The sequence below is a fragment of the Lissotriton helveticus genome, chromosome 2_2, assembly GCF_964261635.1.
Source record: "Lissotriton helveticus chromosome 2_2, aLisHel1.1, whole genome shotgun sequence".
Classification (NCBI taxonomy): Eukaryota; Metazoa; Chordata; class Amphibia; order Caudata; family Salamandridae; genus Lissotriton; species Lissotriton helveticus.
In genome coordinates this window covers 11,560,903-11,578,931 of record NC_136060.1, presented here as the reverse complement: position 1 = coordinate 11,578,931, position 18,029 = coordinate 11,560,903, and positions in this window count along the sequence as shown.

Below are 18,029 nucleotides of genomic sequence, written 5' to 3'. Positions count from 1 at the left end.
CATAAATCGTATTATTGCCTAGTACGCGGCAACCATTACGGGCAAGAAACAGCAGTAGCGTTGAGGATATTAAAGACTGACCTATCCTTCAGAATTCTTTTAGCTGTCAGTAAATTCCTAGAAGCAGTTTGGCACAAACGTAATGCAATTTAAAAAAATCAATCAGCATAATGATTATGGGCTCGATTTTGCCATTTGCTACAATGAACTGCCTTTTTATGTTCTGATCTTATGGTGTTTTACTGTATTTTATTGATATATATTGAATGTGTTTCTAGTCTGAATTGACCCTATTTATGGTGTTATCTTATTGATTTTGTAATGTTATTGTAGTACCAGCAGTTACATCATTTCTGAAGCACTTGGCACTTTAAACCAGAGGACCGACCTTGATGAGGGCTGTTATTAAGTATGCTGCTATCATTGTATATGGATACTAGCTATATTTATGTTTTGTATTCTTGTTGTTAGTATTTTATTTGTATTGTATAATTTATAAAAAAAAAGTGTACCTGTAATCTATGTATGAAGGGCCAGATGTATGACCTGCCAAATAGCACCTCGCAAATTACGTTGCATTTGCGATTTGCAATTTGCAAGGCGCTATTTGGCATGTACAACAGTGTATTTAACACTTTTTGCGATTCCCAAATGGGGTTGCAAATTGCAAGTCTCATGAATATTAATGGTTGGTATAATAACAGATAACTGTGAAATTAAACAGTCACTATTGTAGCTATTTAAGGTGCTTGTGTGTCATTTTGAGGATATACTTAATTAAATTGAGAAATAACTGGGGTACATTTATGATGCAACTTGATTTCTATGTGTACCATGTATATAGATTTTGACTTAATGAATACCTTCCTAATAGAAATAGTCTAGGACCATTGTTTTCTATACCGATCATTATCCATGTCCGTGGACAAGTATGAGTCACTCCATTAGTACATCATGAATATTAATGAGCCTCTCGCAATTTGCAAGCCCATTGGGAATGACAGGCCCTCCCAGGGATGGTGGCCTGCTGGGCTCAGCAGACCACCATGTCTGGGACTGCTTAAAGGAAAACTGGATGCATTAAAAAAAAAATTAAACGTTTTTGTTTTCATTTCATGTGGTCTCTGGACGACCGCCTGCCCTTAAAAAATAATATTGCATGCCTACCTATGGGATCCCTTCCCATTTGTGAATGCATCACCATCTACTTGAAGTAGGTGGCAATTTGCGAGAGGTTTGCGACCACAATTGCGGTCGCAAAACATTGGTACATAGCTTTGCGGTTGCTATTAGGAAGGGAACGCCCCTTCCTAATAGCGAGTAGCAAAACAATATTTTGCGAGTCGCAATTTATTTGTGAGTAGCAAAATACTGTTTGTACATGAGCCCATGGTTTTTAGCATGCGCAAACTGGTCTAAGACCCATTTACGCACGCTAAAAAGCATCATATATCAGGCCCTAAATGTGATATTTTGCACATCTTATTATATTGTCTCATGTTTCTTGATGCACATAAACTGTGGCTATGACCAATCCTCCTAAAATATGAGGTTAGGAATCATGCACAGGCAGTAGACTTGCTAACTGATATGCATTCATTAGATGTAGCATGTGCAAGAGGGAAATTCATGCTTGAAGTTAAAAAAATGTTTAAAAATGTGTAGAGGGATGTTTTATTATTGTCATTGATTTGATGAAATGTACTCCACTCTTTACTAATGATTCTTGGAATTTAAATTATTGTTATAGAATATTCTAATATTAGAAGATTTTTTAATGTATTAGGAGTTTTATACAGGTATTATTATAGTTTTTAACGCAAGCTGGTTTTACATCGAAGATCGCTATGTTTGTATGTTTACACAGGTTTCAGGACCTAAGGTCTAAATAAACAATCTTTTTGACTTGACTTTGATTACATGTAAGGTACCCCTAAGGTAAGCCCAAGGTAGACCCATGGGCAGGAGGACAGTGTATGAAAAAGTTAGGACATGTGCTAATGTGTTTTTACATGTCCTGATGGTGAAATACTGCAAATTTCTTCTGCTATCTCTTCCACAGGTTATCATAGGAGCTGCCTGGTAACATCTTACAAATGCACCTTCCAATTGGACAGAGATAGAGATTTGGAGTTTGGGTTCCCTGACTTTGCAATTTAAAATACATCTTTTAGTGAAGTTAGTTTTTAAATTGTGTGTTTGAAAATGGCACTTTTATATAGTGTGCATTTTCTTGCATTACCATGTTGTGCCTTTCCCTGCCTGCAAAATCCACGTCTGACAGAGGGGCTGTTTGTGGTATTCACTCTAAACATTCACACAAAGGGAGCTTAGGTGTGCCCTGAATATCCTGATGGCCCATGTCCAGGCTGATGGGTCTTCCTGAGCTAGGCTAGAGTGGTGGGCGGAGTTGTCATTGATGCCTAAATTGGGCTGTGCCTGTACTCATATAATGCTGTCTCCACCTCTCTGTATTGTGTCTGGAACCAGGTCAGGGAAAGGTAAGGTCTTGTGCACTACAAAGAGTTTCCTTTGAAGTGTGTCTACTTCAAAGGCAGAAACTGGTATAAGCACTGGAGCTGTGGCACCATAACTTCAGAACACTTCTGAACTAACAGGACATTCCGCCAAGAAGAAGAGCTGGAGAAGCTGTCAGGAGGAACTGCCACTTTGCTGTGTGCTTTGCTGTGTTGGCCTGCTGCTTCCTGCTTGTGCCTTTGGCAGTAAAAGGACTGGGCTTTGCTTTCTACATCCTGCTTGCCAAGGTTTTCCAAGGGCTTGTGTGTGCTTGCCTCCTGTTAAGACGTCTCTTAGCCATTGAAGACTTCATCTGCAGCTCTTAATACCTCTGCTAGTAGTTCTGACCTAAATAGTGTTGGCAATTTCAGTTCTATGCACTTGGCGGTGGCTTTGCTGCAAAAGAACACAGAAAACCTATGCATCGACTCACGGTGCCTGATTTTCCTGACGCAGCATCACTGTGCGGTTGAAAAAACAAGGCATCGCCGTGGTGCTGCTGAAGAATTGATGCAGCACCTGTCATGCAGCTGAAAGATCGCTGTAGCACGAGTCATGAGACTGCCTTACAGACGTCTGTGACGCCCGTTCTGACTCAGACGAAGGCCCTGCTGTGCAGCTGAAGAAATTGACGCATCACCTGCATCAAGCTGGGAAATCAGCACAGTGCTTATTCCGCTGCCGCATCAACCCAGCTCATTTGGATTTTCATCCATGTAATCCAAGTTCTTCATTGACTTGCCCAGAAGTAAGGATCGAGCCACATGTCCCGAGATCGACGTACCATCTCCCCTCACAGTAAGGATTAGACATGTCATCTCTCCTGAAAGTGAAGAATCAACACAGCACCTCCCCTGTGCGGCAGTAAGGAATCAACGCATTACCTCCCCTAGCAGTAAGGAACTGACCCATCGCTCTGCTTTTCCAGGGCCTCATCTCCCCTGCCCCTGTTTATGTCTTTGATTTTGACGAATCCAGGTACTTTGTGATAAAAGTGACGGATCCATAGTTTTCTATGGACTGAACAATTTTGAACCTTTTAAAAACTATATCTTTGCTTGTGTAGGTTGGATTTTGTCGTTTTGGTCTTGCTTTATTCAGATAAATATTATTTATTTTCTTCACCAGTATGGTGTCCATTTGTAGTGTTTTCAATGTGCTACTGTGTGTGTACCTACAAATACTTTACACATTTTCTCTGAGATAAGCCTGACTGCTCGTGCCAATTTACCAAGGGAAAGAGCAGGGGTGATCTTTGGCGTGTAACTCCCTTACCCTGACTAGTGTGAAGGTCCCTACATGGACAGGGTGCTAACCACTGCCAACTAGAAACCACTGTCAACAGGAACTTTGTACAGCAACTTCCAGATTTCTCCACGACAAAAATAATGTTATACCAGTGAATGCCATTTCTGACAGCAGCAGCTCTACAAGGAAGGTATAGTCATGTCATTTTTTGGCCTTCACAGTCATGATGCAACTTCCCCCTTGCTTATCATATCTGCGTGAGCACAGTGAAATAAAACTGCGTTCTATGTCCATAAGCCTGACTGCTGTCAATATGCATGGCTTTCCAAATTTATCTCCTGAAACATGTATCTAAAAAGAACCCACGAATGTCTATATGATGCATCCCTGTTCCAGGACCACAGTGCCTTTCACATTTGTATCCCAAATGTAGCCTTGCAGCTAATATTGGTGAATACTCAACCTTGGGGTCAACATACAGGATGAAGGCCACATCCACTAATGGCATATATGATAAGATTGAAGTAACAATCAACAGTGAGAGCTGAACTTATTTGTGGGCATTTCTTTCCACGGGATATACAATAGTGCTGATGGCCCAGGGATGAAGTTGAAACAGACACCAACAACTTATTAATAGGGGCCAGGGACTGCAGGAAAGACGAAATATTAGTACAAGTAAGTAGTGAGAAGAAAACCGATGACACATATGCTCAACAGAGGGTGTTTTGCCTCCTATGAGATGGTAGCGTGTGTTGAGCCTGACACGACAAGTAGATCGAGTGATGAGTGCAGTTACAAACAAGCAATGTGAGATGCTGATGTACAAGTGGCAGCAGGTGAAACGATAAAGCAAGAGTAGGAAGCGTTTCATGATATGCAGGACTCTATAGATAAAACACAACAGTGAAATCTCAAATAAGAAATGCAAAAAGTCCGTCTTTTGGATATGTATGACACCGAAAGAATCAGAATGTGCTGCTTGTCTTCCCAGGGAAGAGGGAGTATGAGTCGATTGCAACATCATCATCTGCCTGCTGAGCATTTGGTGTATTTATCTCTACTTTGGGCCAGCTGTTTTTATGGTTTCCTTGTAAATCGGGGAGCCTGACCCCACTGTTCACCTCTTCATCTGCAATTTTAATTAATGGTCTTGAGAGTTATCTTATTAACTTTCTTTTCGTTACAGTTTGGCACCTTTATTTTAATTAGCTGTTGGTTTCCAGGAGCTGCATTGCTCAGCTCTGCAGGGAAGGTCTGGACTCTACTTCCTGATTATTTTCAGCAACTGCTTTTCTTTATTTCCTGGAGTGCGCCAGCAACTACTGCCTATGGCGACCACAATGTCCCCCTCCTACGGTGAACCCAATCTGCCTATTTACACTGGTGAGACCTTAGCTCCAAGGGGTCGGACAATATCTCCCTGTTGACAATCAATGCTATTAGCTTTACTTTGGCCTTATTGTTTTTATTATTACCTTGTACATATAAGGAGCCTGATCTCACTATTCGCTTGGTGTTTTAATATGTTATTTTCATTAAGGACACTTAGGAGCTTCTCCTAATTTAATTAGCTATCTATTCTTTACCATTTCTAACCTTTATTTTAATGAGCCTTTCGTTTCAAACAACTGCAGTGCCTTGCAGCAGGCCAGGCGGTCTGGGCTCTGTGTTTTTAGGCCTGGCTTGATAGAGCAATTGTCACCAGACGTAATGTGATCAAAAAGTGCTTTCTGAAGTACTCAGATAAGGACTTGACACCACCCAGGTAGCCAGGAGTACATGCTTTGATTGGGCAGAAGTTGTGTGCTTTCACAGAAAAAAAGTGCTATTCCACACAGCTGTAACTAATTTGTTTAACCTTCCAGATGCCTGAGCCAGCAGAAGAATGGCTGCCTGAGCTTGAACTTTCATCAGGTAAACACATTACATTATAATGCTGTTGAAATGTTGAAGGCAACTAGATAACTTGCAGAGCACGTTTTTCAATTACAGTTGCACAAATTGGAGGAGGGTATGAATTTATTGCAGGCCCAGCAATTTTCCCTGCAGGAGCAGCCTGTGCAGTTTAGATTGGTGGGGCTGGGTTGGGGGGCATTCAACAGACGACCACAAGGGAGAATGAAATAAATAATAAATGTTCCCTTGTCGTCGTCTGTCGAAATACCCCTCCCCAGCCGGCCCCACCACTCTTACTTGATACTGCTGCACCCCTCCAATCATTAACTTTAGAATTCAGAGTGCAGTTGGGGATGCCCAGTGCTACACTAATGTACATGGATTTTTAGCTCTGGCTATGTAGTGCAACTTCTGAGTAACCTTATGTTATAACAAAAACTGTCTTTCAGAGTACTACTGAGGAAGCGGCTTAGACTCCTCCCACATGTTGGGTCCCCTGAGAACAGGATTTGTTTGTGCCAAATTCGTGTTCATCAACTTAAAGGACTGCTGGTATTGCACTTTTTGGTTATGGTAAACTTATACTCAATACAGCAGGAATGAGTTGGTTATGGTGGCAAGGCAATGATTATGGCTTTAGGCCTGAACTGTTCATCATGACATATTATAGTAAAGGCACTAGGTCTGACAAATTTATTGTGAAACACCTATATTAAATGGACATTTAAAGTTTTGGATTGTTATTATTCTATATTAAAGAAAACAGATAGTTACTTTTATTGCAAAGAATCTTCCAGATTACAGTAGTACGCAATTAATTTGATGTTGGTTATATGTATGAGCAAGCCTTAGATATAGAAGGTTTGCTCTGTTCAAATACTTATTAGGCCCTCTTTTTGATTAACCACCTAAAATTTCTAATTCTTTGTAATTTTAGGAATGTGCATCTGATGGTTGCCCTGTGGAAAAGCTTACGATTAATACTGTAAGCATGACTATTGAGCCAAATAGTCGACCAGGAGTCATCAGATAGTGAAAATGTAAGTTCAGTATTCCAAAATGTTGAAATTGTAGAGATGTTAGTTCCCAGTGAGGTGGTGAATTTTTTATAAAACATAGAAACAGCCTTGGGGGACGAAGAAACAACATTGAGGTAAATCATCAAATCATTTGTGAGCATAGATGGGATACCATTTGGAAAAGAATCTAAAAATGAATGTTATTTGATTGCCATATCATTTTCAAATTTTGGTCAGAGGTTTGGGACATAATATTGAAAATTCTACCCGTTCAAGATGTTCTTTCTTATAAATTATTAATTTGCAAATCAGTTGTACTTACTCACCCTCTTTCTGACAATGAAGCAAAGTTGTTTAATTTTTTGATTTCAGCTGCGTTAAAATCAATCACTTTTTGTTGGAAAGATGCTACTTCCCTTTCTGTTCATGCATGGTGGTCATGGATCATCTTTACAAGAAGAGGTGCTCAATTGTCTCTACAAGGAGTTACCCATTATTGCAGGTCTTTTCAATCTTTTTGGTCTCCAATTGATTCATATTTGATGTTATGATTATTGTTCTTCATTGTAATTTGTTGTTATATATAAATTGCTTCTGATTAATTTCATTATGTTAATAGTAACCTTACTTTTCATGTAATATGATATCTCCTGTCCCTTCCCTCCTCCTCATTCCCCCTCCCTTCTCCATTCCTTGCTTTTATTTTTCCTTTGATTGACTATTCTCTTATTGTATTTCAAGGATTTATGATAGATTGTCATTGTTTTATTCATTCAACAGTCCTTTATTGCTATTTATTCTATTTTTCTGTATTGTCCATTTCTGTCACTTTTTTGAAAACGTAATAAAATTATTCTGAACAAAAAAAATAAAAATAAATACTGTAAGCATGACTTGGTTAACCGCTTAGTTTGCGGCGGTTTAGCAGAGTGGGGGGGGGAGGCCGGTGACTACTGTCCGCAACCTGGGTGTTATGATGAACAACAAACTTAGCATGGAGACTCAGGTTGCGAGAATAGTGTCCACCTGCTCGGGCCTACTGCGCTCTCTTCGCAAGATCATGCCACTGCTCCCTGTACAGGCCCGAGCGTTAATAGTCAGGTGTACTATTCTTAGTCGCCTTGACTATTGTAACGCTTTGCTGCTCGAGTCCCCAGCTGTTCTGTTAGATCGACTCCAAAGGGTTCAGACGGCCGCCGCCAAATTAGCTCTTGGCTGGACAAGGAGAGCCTCGGCCACTGCGGCCTTAGCCGAACTGCACTGGCTCCCCCTGAAGCAACGAGTGGCCTTTAAAGCACTCTGTCTTGTGTTCAAAGCTTTGCACGGAGTCGGACCCAGACCCTTGCAAGCTATGTTCACCTGGTACACCCCTACAAGAGCCCTCCGCTCAGCATCAGCCTACCTTGTCACAGTCCCAAGATTCAACAAGGTTAGGACGGGAGGAAGATCCTTTAGAGTTGCAGCGGCAAAATTATGGAATAGTTTGCCCCTGGACATCCGCCAAACACCGCAACTCCTTCCTTTCAGAAAACGCATCAAGACCTGGCTGTTCCCCTAACCATTTTTTCACTTTAATCTCTTCCCCTCACCCTTCCCCTAACCATCTTTCTAGTCTACTTCCCTCAGTCTCCCTATCTTTCCTTCTGTGGAGTAATTCTCTGTTCAGCGCCAGGATGCCTGCAAGGTGATAGCCGTGCTATATAAATGTTTTAAATAAAATAAATAAATAAATAAATAAGGGGGGGCGCATTGGCCAACGGACGTTCGCAGCACTACGGAGGAAGTGCTCGCGACGGCCATTGGCCGACAAACGCACGCAAGGGGTTATGGAAACCATCTATAGGAATGGTTGGTGGACTGGGAAACCTTATGTCAGATGCCATAGGACTGGTTTGCTTATTATGAAACATAATGAGAGAGGCAATTAGATGGTCTACCTTCTTAATTGAAGAAAAACATTTCTTAAAACTAAATAAACCAATAATAGCTGGTTGTTGCCAAATTGAATTGCTGTCTCTAGCCATGTATTGTGTTATGTGTGATCTCACATATTATCACAGTAGCCAATGGCTTTAGCATTGACCACCCACTCCAACAAGCACTGTTTTTCTTCACTGTGATGATTGTTGTTAGGCCGTGTTTTGAGGGGTTGTATATTTAGTTGTGCAAGCAGTATTTTACTACTTATTTGTAATGTTTCAACTGTATGCATAATGATTGCCACTTAATGCACTCTTGAGTAGGCCGGTGTTGCGCAAAATGTACAACCAATTGTAAATAGTAAAGGCCTTATGGGTTCATTGGAAAGGTCATGCCAGATATGTAGATTTGATCTATAACCAAGCCAGTAGGCTTGACCAACTTATTGTGAAAAGCATGTGTTAAAGACAACAGGCTTTTGGGGATTTATTCTCCTTACATTGTATTAAAGCCTGTAGATTGGTCATTAGTAATATGGAATTTCACAGATTACAATAGTCGTCAAGTGTTTTGGTGATCCACCTAAGAAAACTGTGGGTATAGTAGATGTTCACTACAATAATACTTGTTAGTCAATCTTAAGAGAGAGAATATTTTGCTTCGCTATGTGTAATTTTGTATGCATTTGTAATTTTTTGACTGTATGCTGAGTGGCTGCTATGTGGTAAACCTATGTTCAATTTAGTAAGCTTGAGATGATTATGGTGACAAGCCAATGATAAAGGCTGTACAGTGTGATTATTTATTATGAAAAGTTACAGTAAAGTTAATAATTGTGAAAAACATATGTTAAAGTCAATAGTTATTTATGGGTGGATTGGTAATACTCTGACTTAAAGCCTACAGATATATTTTTGTTATATGGAATCTCCACTAGGTGTATAGGAGATTTGCTTTGTGGGATTCTTTGTTAAGACCTGCTGTGAGAGATACAGTATTTTTATTTGCCAAAGTAAATTTTTCATACATTTGCACATTCATTACTTAACAACTGATATTTGAATTGTAGAAAGTTAACACTCAGTACAGTACGCTAGAGTTGGTGATTTGACAAGCCTATGAAAATGGCTATGCCATTGTGGCTCATTGGTATGTACGGAAATGTTAAACCAGTTCCCCGAGGTCTGTATGTTCATTATGAAAAGTAATTACAAAACATTATTTATTGTGCAAAGCATATAGTAAAGTCAATGGGCCTTTAAAAGTGGATTACTACAAGCAGTAGAAGGGTATTTGGTTACATGTAATCTGAACGCTAACCATAGTAGGCAGAGGTTGTGTGTTGCTCACTCTCTTAGGGAAGCACTAGGAGTAGAATTTCACCATGATTATTCTTGCTAGGCCCTATTGAGTGTAGTTGTATATTGTTTTGCCAGTTCAAGGCCTGATTCACAAATGGAAACTTACAATGTTGTGTAAGTGCATGGATTTTTGTGGTATACACAAACTATGAGTTAGTAGTAAGTTTACGACTCAGGAGACTACAAAAGATATGACGGTGTTTTCCTTTGCAAAAACAATCATGCCTGTAAAGCAGGCCCCTTGCAGCATGGACCAAGGGTGCCTGCTTTGACATTGGCCTTAGTGCTGTGTTGCGTAAAACTATAATAAATCTGCTCCTGGGTATGGTCACATTGTCTGGTTGCACAGCTGTTCTTAACCTGTACTGCAATAGAGCTGGCATCTGGAAATAAGAGAAGACCTCTAGTAAGGCTTTTCTGTTGACATTGGAAGTTTCCTTCTGACACTGTACATGATATACTGAATAGATATTGGAGATCTCAGCCTCCATCTGGAAGACCGCAAGTGCAGTTAGGGAATCACTCTTATTGAGGTTTTAGGTGTCCTAAACTTGGAGTTGTGTAACTCGGCTCCCACTCATGAAGCTGACCACATTTTAGATTCCATTTTTCCCAATGTGAAGGATCTGTCTAAAGATGTTCCTATTCCGTTACTTTGGTGAGATCATTTAGCAGTACCATTTGCCATTAGGATCCCGGCTACTCCTTCAAGAGACCTGGCCCAACAAGCAACCAAGTCTAGAAATGAGTCCAAATTGGATGTTCCGGCCTTGATCTTGCAATTCCAGAGGACTAAACCGGCTTTAAAGGAAACAGTCAACTTTGATCAGGGTCTGATAGATAGTTGGATTACTAATTCCTTAGATACAGTTTTGCTGGTCACATTAAATCAATCAGCAAGATTCCATCTGCTTGCCACCTGGTTCAACGAAATACTTTGGCTGGAAAAAAACCAATGTAAGGGTCTGGAAAGACTTTGGAGAAAGTCTTATGATGAGGAGTCTAAAGCTAAATACAGAAAAGTGGTAAACAAAATATCATGCACTCAATATTACTCTGTTAATATTATCAATGCTGAAAACTGTCCTAAAACGCTCTTCAATTTGGTTAAAGAACTCTTCGACCCCAGCAAAACATTCCCAGTACCTTCGCATTCTCTGACTAAATGCAAAGAGCCGGTCCATTTCTTCAACAAAAAGGTGGCAGATATCCATCTCCAGCTGCCTAAGGACCTTGGGGATGGGGGCGGGGGGTGAGGGGGTGGTGTGCGTTCTGCTGATTCTTTTATCTATAGTTGCACTTTAAATTCTATCCAAAAAGGGCACAATGGCACCATGAACAGCTCTAAAATGAAGTTGTGGTCCTCTTTGGATGTCTCCACTTTTTGGGATATTTTCCAGTGAATTAAATCAGGCTCTCCACTAGATCCCTTACCTTCCATCAAGCTCTGCCTTCTGTATCTCAAGTTACTACAGGTAGTTTTGAATCGCTTAACTCCTGTCTTTGGGGGGTCATGTTCCACAAGGTTGGAAGCATGCCATGGCATTTCCGCTCCATTAAAACCCAATCTTTATCCCACCAGTTGTTCAAATTTCTGACCAATTTCTCTGTTGCCGATTTTCTCCAAAATCTCGGAGAATCGTGGAGGGCCAACACTTTTTGCATACTTCACAGCCAGGCTTCAGGGCTGGGTGTAGTACTGAATCCACCTTCCTAAGAGTCACAAACATCTCAAGGAATATATTAGATGACTCCTGGATGAGGGTGGAACATCCATGCTTATTCTATTAGATCTTAGTGCAGCCTTTGTTACTGTGTCCGATTCCACCCTGATAAGAAAGATTGGCGACACTCAGCCTTGAAGGAACAGCTTTGGCCTGGATAACATGATTCTTAAAGGATCGGACGTTTCAGGTCTTCTCATCCAACGTCAGGTCGGAGCTGCGTGCCTTAACTTTTGGAGTCCATCAGGCTCAGGTTTAAGCTCCCACTGGCTGATGTACTGGAGAGTTGTGGCCAGACCCCATTTTCTTATGCAGATGACACTCAAATCATCTTTCTCTGTCATCCACACAGGTTTATGGACTGGCTGCTCTTAACCTGGGCTTGAGTCAAATCTCCTTATGGATAAATAAAAACTCGCTCAAGCTCAATGGTGGCAAGACAGAAGTCATGATCCTCGGTAAGAATCCTCAACTCTGGGTCCCACAACATTAGTCAGATCACTAGGTGCCCTTCCTGACCTGTCAGGTTAACAATCTGAGTTTTTTATTGGAGGGGAATCTTTCCATGAATCCTCAAGTGGATAGGGTCACCTCTACCTTTTTTGCTGTGCTCAAGTAGGTGAAAAAGATGATCTGGATGATTCCCCAATCAGCCCAAAGGATTGTGATCTAAGCTTTAATGTTATCTAAATTGCACTATGGCCATATACTGCATTTAGGTATAGATCAGGCTTCCATCTGATGACTACAGCCAGATAGTCCAGAATATAGCTGCTAGACTTCTGTATCGGCTCCCCCATTACTCCCCTATCTCACACCTTTTAGATGAGCTTCATTGGTTCACAGTTACTAAGTATATGCAATTCAAAGCAATGTGCTATATGCACAAAGCCAGAGCTGGAGCAGTTCCGCAATATATCCAGGATCTTGTGGTGCCTTATCAGCCAGCATGTGTGCTGAGGTCAATGAACCAGACCTTTTGCACTAAGCCTGGGATTCGCTTGGCTCGTGTGGGAGGCACTCCTTCATATTCCTGGATCCAAAACTGTGGAATTGTCTCTGAGAAATTGCACCTCACTACATTCCGCACAGGCCAAAGACTTGCCTGCTTTAAGCTGTCAAAGTGAAACTGTGCTTAGCACCGGGAAACCTTTGGGTAGCTACACACTTTATAAGATTATTTTAATAATAATACCTGTTGTAATTAGTTGGGTAGTTGGTTGATAGGGTAAGGCATATGCAAACCCCAAATTAACCTGTGCTCACCCCCTTGGTAGTTTGGCACACAGCACTTAGGCTTAACTTAGAGGCAATGTGTAAAGTATTTGTGCAGCACTTCACACAGAAAAACTGTGAAACAACTCCACAAAAGGAGCCCACAACAGATTTAGGAACATAGAGGAATTGTAATAAATAAAAACTAGACCAACAACGCCAAAAATCCAAGTAGTGCAACCAGAGATATTGAAAGTTTGAGATTTTTAGTAAAAACTGCACCAAAAAGCACAAAGCACTAACAGGGGATATCTGCTTGTGCCAGACTGGGACAAAGTCAAAAGCTTAGGTCGACAGCGATGGAGCACGGGCCAGCTACAGGGACGCAGTTAGACCCGCTGAACCTTACACCTTAACTACGGTTTGTGCAGCATTGCGTGGATCCATGCCGAAGATGTGCCGCACAGCCGAAGCACTGCGTCAGTTCCAAGATGTGGTGAGAATGCGGTGCGAGCTCCTGTTGCATCTTCATCGAGGATCTCACAACTGGGCCTGCTAGGTGAAGTCCGGCGTTGGGGATGTAGCACACAACTGGTGATACATCATTTCCAAGGAGCTGTGAGGCTGCTATGTGGAGTCTGTCATCAAGGTTGCCATTAACAAGAGATGCGAAGACACGGGCTGTGGATGCGCTGTGCTATTGTGGCGATGCGTCGGTTTTGAGGATTGTGGGGTGATGCTGCTTTTTGCAATCGGTCCAATCCACACAGCAACGGTGATGTGTCTCTGCTTAGCCCAAGAGATGTGTTGATTTTGCTAGGAGATTCACCACTCAGCAGCACAGATGCAATGGTTTCGCTGGCAAGCAACTTATGCCGACTTCCAAGGGTCTAGGTCTAGGGTGCTACCACTTTTCAGGGTAGACTAACAGATGCAAGAATAAAGGTGCACGTGCAAGGTGATTGGTAGTCTGGTATGACCCTGAGGCTTCAGAACAGGAGGCCAGCAATATAGTCATTGGAGTCACTCTGGGATCTGGGTTCAAGAGATGCAAGTCCAGTCCTTCTCACCTAGCAAGAGGGCAGCACATCAGCACAGCAAAGCAGAAGTCCAACACACTGCAATGCAGCAGAGTGACAGTCCTTCAGCATCACAGCAGTTTTTCTTCCTGATAGAGTATCCACAGGTCCAGAGGTGTACTGAAGTGATGGTGTCTGAGGTCCTACTTTTATACAAAGTTGTGCCTTTGAAGTGGGGGGAGGCTTCTAGAGGCATGCCTTTGAAGTGCACAGGTGTCCTACCTCACATGCTCTGGCTCCAGACCAACTACACAGTGTATGTAGTCCATTGTGTGGAGACAGGATACAGCCTATTCAAGTGTAAGTGAGGCTGAGCCCAGCTTCTCCCTCCCATCCTGCCAGTATGGGCCATTCAGGTACACCTGAGCTCCCATTGTGTGTGGCTATCTGGGAGGAATACACAAAGCTCAACTGATAACTACACCCAGACATGTGACCAAAGACAGGCTGCAGGCATCAAATGACTAAGACAAGAAAATGGCAACTTTCTAAAAGTGGCATTTTCAGAATTGTAATTTAACATCTGACCTCACCGTACATTAGGATTTGAAATTAGGTTTCCAGAGACACCAAACTAAAATCAGTTATATCTTCCAATTTGGAAACTATACTTATAAACTATAATAAGCTAATCTCAATGTTATCCTATTGGAGATATCGTTTTTCACTACCAGGGCATGTAAAACCTAAAAGTACATGTCTTGCTTTTTAAATACATTCCACTCTGCCCTCTGGGCCGTCCAGGGCATGCACAAGGGGGTGATGTATATGTATTAAAAAGGAAGAGTTAGACCTGGCAAAAGGTTTGTTTTGCCAGGTGAAAATGGTAGTTGAAACCGCATGCACAGGCTCTCCAATGGCAAGCCTGAGACATGTTTAAAGGGCTTCTAAAGTGGGTAGCACAATCAGTGCTGCAGGCTCACTAGTAGCATTTAATTTACAGGCACTGGGCACTTATAGTACCACTCTACAAGGGACTTATATGTAAATTAAATATGCCAATTGAGTATAAACCAATATTACCAGGTTTAGTGGAGAGAGTGAGACCAGCGAAAACGAGTTAAGAAAAAATGGAGGAGGAAGGCAAAAGTGAGGGAAAGACCACCCTAAGGCTACAGGTCTAACACCTGCTAAAATACTCGGCATTTTGAAATGAAATATTTTATTGCTTTTCAGCTGTTATGCAAAGAAAGTTGATAAAGGTAACTGCGAAGACCACTCTGGATTACTATATAAGAACTACCTTAACTGCTGTGCAATGGCGTTTTGTGGTTCTGCTTATTATCCATATCACAGACTATAACTGGAATATGAAAGACTTTCATTGCCATTCTATAGTTCACCTAAACTTTTGTTAATTATATATTTACTATTATCAATATCTTCGTACTACACTTGTCTAATACAGCATTCTGTGTCCACATGATTTCACTGAACATCTTTTATGAAAACATTGCATTAATTATCAGGTTCCTAAGCAGGCACAAAACATTTGGTGAAAAAAATATAGTAAAAGATGGAATTCATAATCCAAATGGATGACTCCTTGTGGAATGATCAAGTGCAATGAGTTTGACTACTAAAGGATGAGTCCTGGTGAAAATAAAATAAAGTAAAATCAAATTTTTTATCCTGACGGATGATTTGCTATGAAAATAAACAAAGCGCAAAAGGGAGTTCTTAATCCTAATAAGTGAGTCTTTTAGAAAACAACAAGTGCAATTATGTATCCTGTGCAAGTGTGGAATACAAATACTTTTCCGATTTCAAGGATGTCTTTCACCAACCGCTCAGTGCTGGATATTGCACTTTCTAGGGTGCTTTCCCACGACTTTTTGCTTTTCTCCTTCCCAGTTTTCATGTAGCTCTGGATGCTAGACTCAGGCCATACGCGCATTTGGCACTGCTGTGCAGGGTCAAAGTGCTGAGTTCATCATATACATACTGTTGATTGGTGTACATATGATTGGCTGATTCTAGTTAACTGTATGTCCGTTGTCATGGGGTAGACCAATGCCAGGGGCCTGTAGCTCGAATGTGCCTCTGTGGGCTTGCCGTGCCGGTGGTGCCATCCACAGAGGTAGCTCATAGATTGTGGCAGAGGTCTGCCCTAGTAGGGCTTGTGCACATGGTTTACTGTTATTCAACTTGCTGTTTATAAAGCTGCGTGCCGAGGGTCTGCATATTTCTTGCTATCTCAGAGTTCTCCCTAGTGATACGGTGCGGTGTTGGGAAGAGATTGGGCAGATATGTGCATGTGTCACCTGCACAAGTCGTGAATGACATCTGATGGTGTGTAAGGTACGATGGGGCCTGATTCTTGCATTGGATTAGCATGATGCGCTGTAGGGAGGGGCTGCTAAGCATTATTTCCTACAGGCAGAGTAGTAACAGTACTGTGTTTGGCATCATTAAGTCTGCAATGGTGAATCCTATACAGTATTGGAAGTGGATTTGACATTATGGTGGTGGAAATGTCACTTTGTGAAAGTGTGCATTTCGATGTGCATGGTTCTCTGTGCCTGGCGGCCTATTTCATAATTCACACTTGGGTGCTAGGGGGATAGCCACATCTGAGCATTCCTGATAGAGGGCCATAACCGAGGGAATCTGAAGACCTCTGACTCTGAAAGGCCTTTCTGAGATGGTTACATGGGGGTGGAACTGATGCCTACATTCCCAGAAGCAGAGCTTTGGCCCCACTAAAGATTGTTATCAAACCTCCCAGGATAGAATGGCAGACAGGACAAAATTTAGAGAGGGGCTTTACATTTCAAATGTGGCCTTTTGAACTTATTGTATCTTCAAGGCAATGGTGGGTATAACTACTGGGGCTTTGACCTCCAAAAGTAAAGACACTTTTGGATTGGTTTGTTACTGGGACATTGACAGGAAAAACCATTAGGGCACGAGGGAACGCAAAAGGACTATTAACAGACTTGTGGTGGCTTGGAGCTTGTTGTGCTTCAAGAAGGGGACTATCATTTGGTGGATTTTGCCTGGACGTTGCTGGCCTGCAGCTAGTGCCAGCAGTCATGTCCTGGGTTTCGAAGTACGCTCAGAGGGCTGGTGAACTGGCTTCCTGTCCATGAGATCCCAGAGACACAGAGGATCTCACTGTCTCCAAGAGATCATAGGGAACACACTGGGTGTGGCAGAGACAGGTGGAAGTGATAGTGGTTGGGACAAGGACCTGACATACACCATCATTTCGCTGTGCAAGAGGAGTGTGTGTGCAAAGACCAGGCAGCCATCTGAGGTGCTGAGATGTGAGGAGTTCAAGGAGTACAAGGGAAGCTTTCAGAGTCAGAGGGATCTGTGCTTGCAACCAATGCTTGTTTGTGCCCCAGAGCTTGCACCTCCGCCAAAGGAGAAACATTTCTCCAACTGGAAAGAGCTCCGGCTTCCAGTGTCATAGAGCCATAAGTAGGTAGCCCAATTGCGATCTCAAATGCAGAAATTCGCAGAATTTCAGCGTTTGCAATCGCAATTTGGGCAGTGTGCTATGTAGCACACAAAAGCCCACATGCAAAATAAGGAATCGCAAAATTTGTGATTCCTTATTTTGCAAATGCATTTAAGGAATCCGAAATTGCGATTCTTTAAATGCAATGTAGTAAGCACCTAAGTTGTGCGATTTTGGCTTAAGGAATCGCAAATTACCACCAACCTGAAGTTTGTGATTTCTTTGAAAAATTCACTTTTTTGCATTTTTGAAGTGCCATGTGGCGCACATACATGCCCTTAGAGCATGTATGTGTGCCACATGTGCACACATGTTTATTTCAGGGGTGCAAAAGGCTGTCCTATTGACACCCTTGCAACCTTGAAATTGCATTCTCAATTTGCGATTCTGTAATTGAGAATCGCAAATTGAGAATGTCTTCTTATTCATTCCTATGGGTTTTCTAGCCCATAGGAATGAATGGGAAGGTATTCCTTATTTGCGAATCTCAATTTGCGATTCGCAAATAAGGAATAGGTGGGATTCGCAAAATATTTTGTTAATCCTACCTACATTGCGTTTTGCGATTCTCTAATTGCGAT